Genomic DNA, 12,676 nt, shown 5'->3' with positions numbered 1-12,676 from the left:
CTAGCTGCTAAATTTAGTCATGATAGCGCATTCCAGGCTAGGACTTTCAGATACAGGAGACATATACTGGTCAGACAGCTCCCCCACACCACCAGCAATGTGTTCATGTAAGAAAGATACTAAGGGGGAGATGGAATACTTCTGTGTGGGTCATAACACAGAACAATGCAGTATTACACACTGCAGTGCACATGCAGGTCTTAAAGAAGCACTCCATATTCCTTTCTTTTTTATTTCCAACCATTAGAACCTTAGGTCTTGACAACTTGGATATCTGAACAGCAGCCACTGCAATTGTCATTGCATAATTTACTAAAAGTGTCAAAAAGAAAAGAATTTTGTTGCCCATAAACTTTGAATTTTCAATATGGAGTCTATTTTTAATCAGAAAATCTCATTACACACAGTATATTACACAGATCAGCTGTAGACCCCTCATTAACCACCAGTGTGCCTTCCTACAGTAGTCACTGATAGGCTATATGCTCAAGATGTTAAGTAACACCACAGGCATGGAGGAAGGTTGCGATAGGCCCGGTTATCAGGAAGACGGTGGCTTGTGCTCTCCTGCAGCTCCCCACCTACCCTATTGATTTTGGGAGAGGACAGACAGGGACCTGCTGGGAGAGCTGTACCCAGAAAATCTGGTAGCCCCAGCACAAATAATGGCTGCCAGCGCGACTAATCACAAGTCGAGCCTGAGATTAGAGAAAGTAAAGGTACCGTCACATTAAGCGACGCTGCAGCGATATAGACAACGATGCCGATCGCTGCAGCTACGCTGTTTCGTCGTTGTGTGGTCGCTGGAGAGCTGTCACGCAGACAGCTCTCCAGCGACCAACGATGCCGAAGTCCCCGGGTAACCAGGGTAAACATCGGGTTACTAAGCGCAGGGCCACGCTTAGTAACCCGATGTTTACCCTGGTTACCAGTGTAATTGTAAAAAAAACAAACACTACATACTTACATTCCGGTGTCTGTCGCGTTCCCCGGCGTCCGCTTCCCTGCACTGTGTAAGCGTCGGCTGTAAAGCAGAGCGGTGACGTCACCGCTGTGCTCTGCTTTACGGCCGGCCGGCGCTGACACAGTGCAGGGAAGCGGACGCCGGGGGACGCGACAGACACCGGAATGTAAGTATGTAGTGTTTGGTTTTTTTTACATTTACACTGGTAACCAGGGTAAACATCGGGTTACTAAGCGCGGCCCTGCGCTTAGTAACCCGATGTTTACCCTGGTTACCAGTGAAGACATCGCTGAATCGGCGTCACACACGCCGACTCAACGATGTCAGCGGGTGAGCCTGCGACGAAATAAGGTGCTGGCCTTCTAGCTCCGACCAACGATGTCACAGCAGGATCCAGATCGCTGCTGCGTGTCAAACACAACGATATCGCTATCCAGGACGCTGCAACGTCACGGATCACTAGCGATATCGTTGTTCAGTGTGAAGGTACCTTAAGAAAAATTGCCCCACTACAGACCACGGCCAGAGACTACTGACCAGGACCATGGTCCAGGGTGGAGAGAATTGCTTCACACATCTTTACTGGGAACTAGAGGCCAGTAATTTGTGTCTTCTTTCAACCTTACAACTATGAATCCCAGATCCATATTGGAATGACACATCATTCATTTTTTATGAATTCGTAGGAGTGTGTGATTTCTACAACCACAGAGATTTCCTTTTTTATTAATGTGGCCACGGCTACTGTTCTAGTTTGTTGCTCTCTCTCATGGCAGCCATACGTTTTAGGCTATGCTTGCCTCAATATCCTTCATTTTGCATCAAAAAGCACAATAACAGGATCACATTCGTAATACTTCCCTCCTTACTCCCCTGGAGGCGACCATAACTCAGCGGCGGTGGGACCTCTTATTCCTTCAGTGATTTTATTCATGCGCCTGAAATCGGCATGTCATGGACGGAGGGAAGACACAATGCCAGGATTACAAATAGTCTAGGCATAGAGAGGCGTTTATAGAACGGTTTATAATGTCAGCCTCGATATGCACAGGAACAATGCCAATAAATGGGTCGCCTTCTGGAGGAGGTGGCTGACTTCTGAGAGATGATCAGGAAGTTGGAAAGTGAGAAGGCACACAATGGACTGTAATTAATTGAGGTGAGCAACCTTCTTCACTAATCTCTGACAAATGGTATTAGACAGTTTTTCTGCTGCTACAATATGGAAATCCTCAGCGCCTTGGACAGAGGCATGTGTTTGTTAACCCATTAGAAAGCGATGTTCAACACATGGCTACACCACATTTTATTTTATTCTTCCTGGTACTACAAAATACAACATGCTATTAAGAATCTTTGGTTATAAAAGTAAACTTTTCTCCTTGTGGAGAATGCTAAACCGGAGTAAAGAGACTTCTAGGCCATGTAATGCTCCTCTGGGAAATTAAATAAGCAAATTGCCACGGCTCCCGGGTAATATTGCTGTGGGAAACGCTGCACACAGCAGCAAGGGAGCTGGGCAACGCGAAGGGTTACTAACCAGGTAACAACCAGGATCTGAACCATGTGACAGAGTGGGAGGTGGTTGGGGGCGGAGCAAGACACCGGGGTGCAGAGGAGACAATCTACACAGGAGAGTAGTCAAACAAGCCAAGATCTGAACCAGGAGATCACGAGGTACCAAAGGGGTAGAGACGGGATTATCCGATGAGAAGCCAGAGATCAGAAATCCAAAAGAACAAACAAACAGAGTAACGCACGGAGAGCAAGGAAAACAATTGCAAACCGGGCACGCACTCCAGAGGTCAGGCACACAGACTAGAACGAGAGTATAGCTGACAGGGAATCCTAGTCTGGAGTGAGTACAAATACCCCTCCCAGATCGAAAGGGAGGCCAGCAAAATTAACCCTGAGAGAAAACAGGACATAAACCATGTCCTAACCATGACACAAATATTCTCTTCAGAGAAGAAGAAGACTAAAACTCTAGTGCCACCTACTGGTTATCGCAATCGTAAAAGTAAATATTGGCCCTTTAATGAGCCTTGCCACATGACTTAACATAAAAAGCAAAACCAGACACATGTACTGGGGTGTTTGCACCTCATCAGTGCAACGCAGGAGGTCTGATTTGGATAACTTCTACAGTAGTTTGCCGCTTCGCTAAAAAAGATATTTCTATATTTAATTTCTCAATGGAGCATTGCGAGGCCTATAAGTCTCTTCATATTATCTTGGCACTCTGTACAAGAAGAAAAATATAGTTCTTACCGATAACGGTATTTCTCTGAGCCCATGACGGCACCACGGAGAGAGGGGATCCGCCCACCAAGGACAGGAAACCTACAGATAAAAAGGGCGGTACCACTCTCCCGCATCAGTTGTTTACTAGAGAACAATGGGAGACTATGGAACAGCTTATTAGTTTCAATATTACTTAACTTAATTGAGATACCGCGTGACCTATCATAAAATAAACTATGGCACTATATTAACGTGCACACCCATGAGTGAAGGGAGGGAATGTACGGGTGCCGTCATGGGCTCAGAGAAATACCGTTATCGGTAAGAACTATATTTTTCTCTGTCGCCCATGACGGCACCACGGAGAGATTTCATAGATTTGTACATTCAGGGAGGGACCACCGCTTCCAGAACCCTTTACCGAAAGTAAGGTCCGAAGAGGAGATAAGGTCCAATCTATAGTGCCTATAGAATGTGGAAGGTGATGACCAAGTAGCAGCTCTACATATCTGGTCAATCGAAGCTCCGGCCTTCTCGCCCAAGAAGCTGGCACTGCTCTCGTTGAGTGAGCCTTGACCTCCCCGGAAATAGACATTCCACTTGATGAGTATGATAGGCTGATAGCATCTGTGATCCATCTTGCCAGAGTAGCTTTGGAGGCTTTTTTCCCCTTCCAGGGATCCTGAAAGCACATAAAAAGAGAGGCATCCTCCCTATTCTCTCTGGTGGCTTCTAAGTACTACGTGAAGCATCTCCTGACATCTAGTGTATGCAATGATTCCTCCTCCCTATTTTTAGGGTTAAGACAAAAGGAGGGAAGGGATATCTCTTGAGTTCTGTGGAACCGGGATGCCACCTTCGGGAGGTATGCAGGATCTATTTTGAGAGTAACCCTATTCTCTAAAAACCGTGTATGAGGAGGGTTAGAAGATAGTGCCTGTATGTCGCTTATTCTACGAGCAGATGAGAGGGCGACGAGCAGGGATGTTTTGAGGGATAGGAGTTTTAATGGGATATCCTCTAAGGGTTTGAAGGGCGGTTTAGACAGGGTTTTAAGGACCAAAAATAAATCCCATTGAAGGGAACTTTTACTGGAAGTGGCCTCGAACTACCTGCTGCCCTGATAAACCTGGGAACCCACCGATTCATATGATGTTTTAAGGGACAGATTCCCAGAGAAACCTCTGACCGGGGTTCAAAAGGAGGTTTGGATAGGGATATAAGATCCAAGTTTAAATTCCAAGGAGGAGTAAACTGAGAGGGGATGGGTCTAGACCTGGCCAACGCTTTGATGAACCTGGATATCCCCGATACCCAGCCGGGTCGGAATTGTACAGGGCCCTTAAAGCCAAGACTTGAACTTTTAAAGTATTTGTGGCTAGCCCCTGTTCCAATTCCTTGCAGAAACTCTTAGACAGCTGTTATTGGAAACTCCCTCTTCTAACTTGGAACCTGAAAGGTGGTTCCTATATGGTCTACTCCACTCCTGGAAACATTCACAATGAATATTATGGCTAATATTCTGAGGAGATGCCCAGAGAAGTCTGGGTGACCAGCCTTTTGACCATTTCCACATATGAGGCCTCAGAGTACCGGCCCCCGACCACCTGCTCTATATTTCCACGAGGAGGGGACTTGGAGAAGCAACATGTGCCTGTTCAGACTGGATTACCCAGTCATGCACCGCGGCGTCTGCTTGCGTCATAAGGGCGCGCTCTCACCCCGCGCGTGCCACTAGCCTCCGGTCCTGGACTGCGGGAAGATCAAACCAATAACAGTTAGTACATGGATAATGGCAGAGCATTAGGATGTACACATATTACTCATCCAGGAGATCACGTCTATTCCGAATCCTTAGGTGTCTAAACCCCAAACAAGGGTTGGATATTATTGCAACTAAGGAATACACAATCCGGCAGGTAATATTTCCTAACATTACCAGAGTTGGCCTCTCATTAGAAACGCTGAAAGGGAAACGTGGATCATCGCTCCTATTTTACAGACATTACACACATATACATATCCTAAAAGGCAAGCTTGTCAGTGTTATCAGCCATGGAGGGAGTAGCCATACTCTATGGCTAGAGAAAAACAGGATTCTTCCCACCAGAGAGGTGCTGATTCGCCACAAGGTGCCAAAGGTAGACATGCCGTCCCTGGTAACCATAGTACAATAGACTTATGGGACGTGAATCTGTCTACTGGATGTTAATCAGGGAAACCAGCCTGATTGTCACATGTGGAATTGGTAAGGATTTTTTCCTTCCACCTCTTGGTATTTTCTGCTCCCAGGACAGTAGTATGTCCCTTTATAGGTTGAGAAAAACTGTTCCATACGGAAGAACTGCTAATTTACTCAGCCAATTCAAGCAAAGCTCAGCTAAGCCCTGTTGTAAAGAATGAATCAACAGAAGTTGGAACTGGGTACAAAACCACTAGGACTCTATAAGCCAGAGTTGGGGCCCAAGACAAAAATGTGAAATGGTAGATCCACGATATACCTTGTGCGTGGCTGCATAACCTAAATCAGAAGGTCTAACCCAGAGCCAAAAAAGAAAATACCAAGCCCGAAGTACTAGGAAGCACAGAGGTACTATGATACTAATGATAACCCCTAAGGTACAGGGGCACTGAAGCAATAAGATGCCCGTAAGCACACATTTTGATGCATGGAGGGGCTATGCATCAATGTGCAATGTGCAATGTGAAGCAAAAAAGCACAATGAAGCACCACGATGCAATATAATGCAATACAATGCATAAAGGCAATATGAAGCACTAAGATGCGACATGATGCAACATGATGCACAGAGGCACTGTGAACTATGATGCACAGAGGCAATATGAAACTATAATACAACATGAAGCACAAAGGCACTATGATGCAATATGATACACAGAGGCACTCGATATGATGCATAGAGGCACTAAGATGCAACATGATGCAGAGGCACTCAATATGATGCATAAAAGCACAATGATGCAATATGAAGCAGAGGTACTCAATATGATGCATAAAGGCACTATAATGCAACATGCTGCACAGCGGCACTCAATATGATGCATAGAGGCACTGATGCAATATGAAGCACAGATGCACTCAATATGATGCATAAAGGCACTATGATGCAACATGATGCACAGAGGCTCTCAATATGATACGTAGAGGCACAATAATGCAATATGAAGCACAGAGGCACTCAGTATGATGCATTGATGCACTATGATACAATATGACACCCAGAGGCACTCAGTACGATGCATAGAGGCACCATGATGCAATACAACACGCAGAGGCACTCAATACGATGCCTAGAGGTACTATGATGCAAAACGATACATAGAGGCATGCAATATAATGCATAAAAACACTATGATGCAATATGATACACAGAGACATGCCATATAATGCAGAGAGGCACCATGATGCCATATGACGCACAGAGGCACTCAGTAAGATGCATAGAGGCACCATGCCGCAATATGATGCACAGAGGCACGCAATATAAGGCATAGAGGCACCATGATGTAATATGATACGTAGAGGCATGTAATATAATGCATAGAAGCACTATGATGCGACATGATACAGGGACACACGACATAATGCATAGAAGCAATATGATACACAGACACGCAATATAATGCAAAGAGCTACAGTCATGCTTGAAAATTGGCACATAGTTACAAGCAAAAGAGCAATCTCTCAGAGATACGGATAAGCCTCCACTCTGAATAGTACATCTCATTTGTCAGACTGACCCCACCCGAAGGAGCTAACTAATGAGTCGCAGCTGAAGGGCAGTCTTCATGGAGGCAAAGTGCTCTATTAACACTATATGTCCTCCCAAGGCATAGAGTAGTTAAGTTGCAAAGAAAAGTGAGACACCTGTTTATCAGACCCCCCTCACAAAAAAAAGTGAAAACCATGCTTCCAAAGGTCACTTTGAAGTCTAATCATAAGGCTCTGCGCAGACAAGACATGCAACTAACTTAAGGCAAATCATGAGATGTAGCCTGGACATATGGCCTTATTATAGCCTAGAGGTCCAAGGTCTGGCTGTGTATATGTGAAAACATACCTCACATATGAAGATCTAGCACAGCTTTGCACAAAGGCATGAGCTATCAACAGAACATTCCACCATGCACTTACCTGTGCTGGCTCCATACCTGCTAAAAAACAGGGGGAGCTGGTGACGCCGAGAGCCCATCATAAGGGGAAGCGGCGTCCCATCAGGAGTGCTGCATTGCTGTCAATGATTTTCTCTCCCCCATGAGGTCTAGGCCTGGCAACTGAAGTAGGCTGAGAGGTGTTTCCCTGGAGAAGATTCTGGGAGAGGCAGCATGCGGCTTTTTTTTTTTTTTCCCCTTGCACACCGGGGGCCCCGGCTTTTGCAGATTGCAGGCTTATGCTTCAGGGGGGAGAGCGCCACTCTCCCCGTAACCACAGAGGGACCCCCCTGTATGTTTATCGCTGCTGTGGCATTTTTTTTTTTATTTTTTTTTGTGGCTAGTGCTGCGGTTTGCGCTGCGGCCTGTGCCGCGGCTCGTGCTGCGGTTCCTTTACAGACGGATTACTGAAGCAGCCTCTTTTTATGCCGCTAGATTCAATTATGCGCCTGCGCAGAAGCGCCTCTTCCGGCGCCTGCGGAGTGTGCCATTATCGCTCTTTCCAACGTGCAGTTTCAAGATGGTGCCGCACATGACCCGCTGCCCACCGAAGCTCCCGGTCTTTTTGCAGCCTGCCCTAACGCGCGGTCCCTGCACGCCGGTCGGCTATGCAGTGTGCAGGCTGACGCTTCCAAAGGGAGAGCCGCGCCGCTCCTCCCGCAACCACAGAGGGACCCCTCTGGATGTTGCCGCTGCTGCATCTTACCTAGGGAGGTGACCGCGAACTCCATGTCACCTCCCCCGCACACCCTAGAGGCCCACTAGCCCCAGCGGTGGCGCTTCGGGTGACCACACCAGCCGAGGCAGAGGGACCCCAGCTGCCTGAGTCGGACTGATTGGCCCCGGAATCCCACGACGATCTTCCTTCTGGTAAGTCTGTAGGTCTCCCATCAAGGACAGGAAACCAACTGATGCGGGAGAGTGGTACCGCCCTTTTTATCTGTAGGTTTCCTGTCCTTGGTGGGCGGATCCCCTCTCTCCGTGGTGCCGTCATGGGCGACAGAGAAACATTAGTCTTAAGCTCCCCCTCAGAAACATCCCACTTTTGCCCCTCATCAGTGTAAAGCAGGAGGTCTGATTTGGTAACACTCCAAAGCATGTATCTGTAAATGGAATGTTTGGTTTGCCTTCTCCAAAGTGATGTGGAACTGCATGCTATTCGGTTTATATTGACTTTTAGGATTCCTACGGCCAATAAGTGGCACTAGAGTTCTCATCCATTTCCTCTCTGAAGAGAATATTTCCAAATCAAGGCTCTTTGTCATGGAAAAAACCTTGCATGCCACTTCTTAACCACCTCAATAAAAAAATTAAATACAGTGTGTCCGTAAAGTCATGGTGCACTTTTGACCAGTCACAGGATCTATTTACAGTTTACATTTTGGCATCTGTAGAGGCTATATGGGATAGCTACCTAAGGAGCCCTAAAAAATCTGTGCGTGCGTGTGCTCGACAATTACACCCAAGCAAGACTACAGTTCATAAGGTGTTAAAGAAAAGTCTCTGTTTTACGGGGTACAAATTGCGGCTGTTGCGCGCTATCAAACCGGCGGATAGACCCAAACGATGCACGTTTGCTTCAAATATGCATCATGAGATCAACAATGATGCAAGATTTTTGCAGAAGATTGTGTTTAGCGATGAGGCAACCTTCCATATCTGTGGACATGTTCATCGCCATAACGTCCGAATATGGGCTGCTGAACATCCTCATGGCTACGTTGAGTATGAACGTAACACCCCTAAAGTGAACGTGTGGTGTGGCCTGATGCTTGATAAGGTGATAAGCCCATTTTTTTCTCGCTGAGCAGTCTGTGATGGCAAACATGTATCTTGACATGTTGGAATTGTATGCAGTGCCACAATTTCCTGAAAGTGTCATCTTTCAACAGGACGGCGCTCCTCCACACTACGCCACCATTGTTGGTAAGTTTCTGGATAGAACATTCCCCCGGCGGTGGATAGGCAGAGGTTCTGTCAAGCCATGGCCACCACGATCCCTGGATCTGACGCCCTTAGACCTTTACTTTTGGGGTTATGTGAAGCAACATGTGTACATTGAACGTATCAACGACATTAATCACTTAAAACAGAAAATCACAGACGTTATTCACTCTGTTACACCAGATGGCCTTACCCGTGTGTGGCAAGAACTTCACTATCGTTTGGATGTGTGTAAGACAACAAATGGAGCCCACATCGAACTGCACTGAATAGGTATGAAACTGGGAGAGTTCTTCTTTTATTTGGAGCAGATTTCACATTTCTATCGTTTTTTGTTGCTTTCCAGTGACTGGTCAAAAGTGCACCATGACTTTACGGACACACTGTAGAAACATAAGTTGGCACTTCGGTTGTGGCTATTAGTGTTCAGATGCCCAACACGTGAGCTAATAATTATTCATTCAAATTCCAAAAAAGTGTTTTAAATAGGGAGAGATATCTAGCTGCAGTGTGTCTTATGCAAACAAAGGAGTGGGCATATTGAATGCCAATATGCTCAATCCTTTTTACCCTGTGCTGCCATCAGGACAATGTTGGGACTCCCCATTACACATGATACACAGGCGATCATTAGGCGCAGCCAGCTATCCTCTAATATGAATGCCAGTTATGAAAATGCAGACTACATAATAAACACATGGTAAAAAAAAACACTTGTACACGTACTGATGATGGCAGAAATAATGTTAGTATGAATGCCTATTCCCAATAGTTGACCTTTGTAAAAAATATTTGCAATTAACTAAGAAAAGGCTCGCATACATTGATGTGCTGCCAACAGTAATGCGAACTATAAGGGACAAGCGGTCATTTTACGGATCGTTTATTCACATAGAGTTCATTAAGATTGCATGGGAGACAAGCGCTGTTCCTGTATGGAGGATCTGATTAAGCGTTAATGTAGAAGTCCCTCTATAATTGGCAACTCTGCTCACAATTATATCTAGACATTGAAGCAAACAATACAAGTGAATGACCCATGTTACTAGGGCAAACTCATCGACATTAAGGCATCTAAAGGATATGAATTCACTCTAAAATGAGCACAGTCTCCCGACAAGCCACTCTCCAGAGTGCACGCAGACAGCGAAGAAACAGAACGTCAAAACAGAATGAGTTTACCCAAAGCCATCCCTCTAAACCCTCATCTACCCGGGCAGAAATGCTTGCATGCCATGACTTCCAGGAATGCTGCATGCCGACAAGTAGACTCAGGGTAACCATATCACTCGCTACTCCTGGCTGATCATCGGTTCTGTTGGCGACTTTTTACACACAAACTTCAAAAAGCCCAAATTATTTTTGGCAGTTTCACAAGAGGTACAGAGATGCCAGGTGGATGACCTACTTTGACAACCCAACAAACTGTGGGGTGCTTCAAAAAAGCCAACCATCTGTGTGAGCTACATGAGCACATATAGTCTGAGATATTTATATAGACTACACAGAAAAAGGATGCCGGGCATATGGCCATATATCACGACATGTGCCATCTGAACAGCGCCAGTACATCTGCTCATCTGCTAAAAACGGTAATCATGGGAATCAAGAACCATTGAAAACTATTTAACTGCTGGACACCACGATGCCAGAACGCCTGCCAACCCAAGTGCCAAAAAGCTTTCATCCCAACTGGTGGTACGTGACCATGCTTCAGTCACCTCCCAAAGCTTGGTGTTCAGGCTAAAATGGCAGAAGCGGACCGTGCATGGTGGTCCTCCCAATTGGCTTGTATATTCTGTATCAGTTTCCCATTGCAGATGTCCAGATTGAACATCTGAGGGAATATTGGAGATATAAGCAAGCACCCTCCAGCCTTCTTATTGGAGGTCAGGCACATGGACTTACAAGAATATGATTACTTCACAAGTCGCAGAACTTCTCGCTGGTCACAAGGTTCCCATATGGGAGTATCCCTATTCCCATTAACGCATACATGCCATATGAGCAGGAAGTCTGTCTTTGAGGACAATAGTGTGAGGGATGGGTAGGCATGTCTAACAATAGATGTCTGCCAAGAAATTTCCTCCCAAGTATAAAACACCAAAGATAAGGAAAACTTATGCAACGCCTGATGTAACAAAGCCGTTTGATCTTTATGTTACTACCAAATCCACAATAAAATGGTGTAAGTTCCGTCTCCTGTGAAAAACATCATTAAAAACAATGTGGTAGAACGATCCAACCTTCATGTTTATACGGTCATGTTGGTCTCTGAAAGATAGTATCATTCCCACCATTACTGATGCAATTTGTTGCTCCCTGACTGAAAAAGATTGCGGTTTTAATTCATATGCAAATGCTTTATGGGGTGGTCCACTAGGGACAACCCCTGCTTAATCAAGTTAATGCCCCATAGCAAATAAAAACAATGTATACTCGTCTCCCACAGAGTCACTATTCCAGCTGCTGTTCCCAATGGTTGACGTGACATTGTTGTGTCATGTGAATGCGGCAGCTAATGAGCGGAGCGGAGGCATGGCCAATGGACCAGAGGCCTGCAAATCAATTTGTTCATCGGTAATTAGTTACCAATAGCTTTTTTCCAATACCAGATTCGGGTAAAGGGGCATATAGAATGGGGGAAAGCAGAAACAAAAGTTTAATCCTTTACGGTGAGAGTGCCTATATGACAGGCTAGTAGTCCCAATCAATTCCAGAGCATAGTCAAGTGCAAAGTGGCCTAAACTGCCCTAATTCCAAAACCAGGTGGTAGCATCACCCTATGACTTAACAGGCCAATTGAATATACCCACTACATGGGTAGCCTGGACCTGTGAAGTGTGAGAGCAGCATAGCCTTGGGAAAACCAAGCATACCCTTCAGCAGTACCTACAACTAGAGACAAGGCTGACAAACTATAGAAGAAGTCGCTAGAGATCACTTCTGCCCATTATAGATTATCATCAAGAGCAACTTGATAACATCAGGTCACAATCCAGTAGATACCTTCATAAAGTTGCCAATAATAAGTGATTAACGTAAAACTTACATTGGGGAGACACATTGGAAGTGGTGCAAATCAAAAGGGGGAAAGCCTCCCCAAGGCAACCGATAAGGTTACTGCTTTTATTTCCAAAAACACCTTTGAAAATGAGAAGTGCAATCTGAGTTATGGGCAGCTACACCACTTTTGATAAATCTGCCCCATTGTGTGTACAAACATACATATATATAGCACAACAGAGACACAATCACTTCAATGACTATGTGATATCAATATGAATGTGATGCGGGCACCTGTATATGAGGAGGGTTAATAAGATGTGCTCCTTAGAAAGCAGTGCCGCT

General features: G+C 45.5%; 1 protein-coding gene across 4 annotated transcripts in view; it reads right to left on the bottom strand.

Annotated features, from left to right (window-relative positions):
• RPRD1B (regulation of nuclear pre-mRNA domain containing 1B) overlaps positions 1-12,676 on the bottom strand; it is a 108,905-nt gene that overhangs the window by 45,777 nt on the left and 50,452 nt on the right. The gene's annotated exons all lie outside the window — the stretch shown is intronic.

The sequence above is a fragment of the Ranitomeya variabilis genome, chromosome 4, assembly GCF_051348905.1.
Source record: "Ranitomeya variabilis isolate aRanVar5 chromosome 4, aRanVar5.hap1, whole genome shotgun sequence".
Lineage (NCBI taxonomy): Eukaryota > Metazoa > Chordata > Amphibia > Anura > Dendrobatidae > Ranitomeya > Ranitomeya variabilis.
The sequence above is the reverse complement of the archived record's forward strand: the minus strand, read 5'-3'. Positions and strand labels throughout refer to the sequence as shown.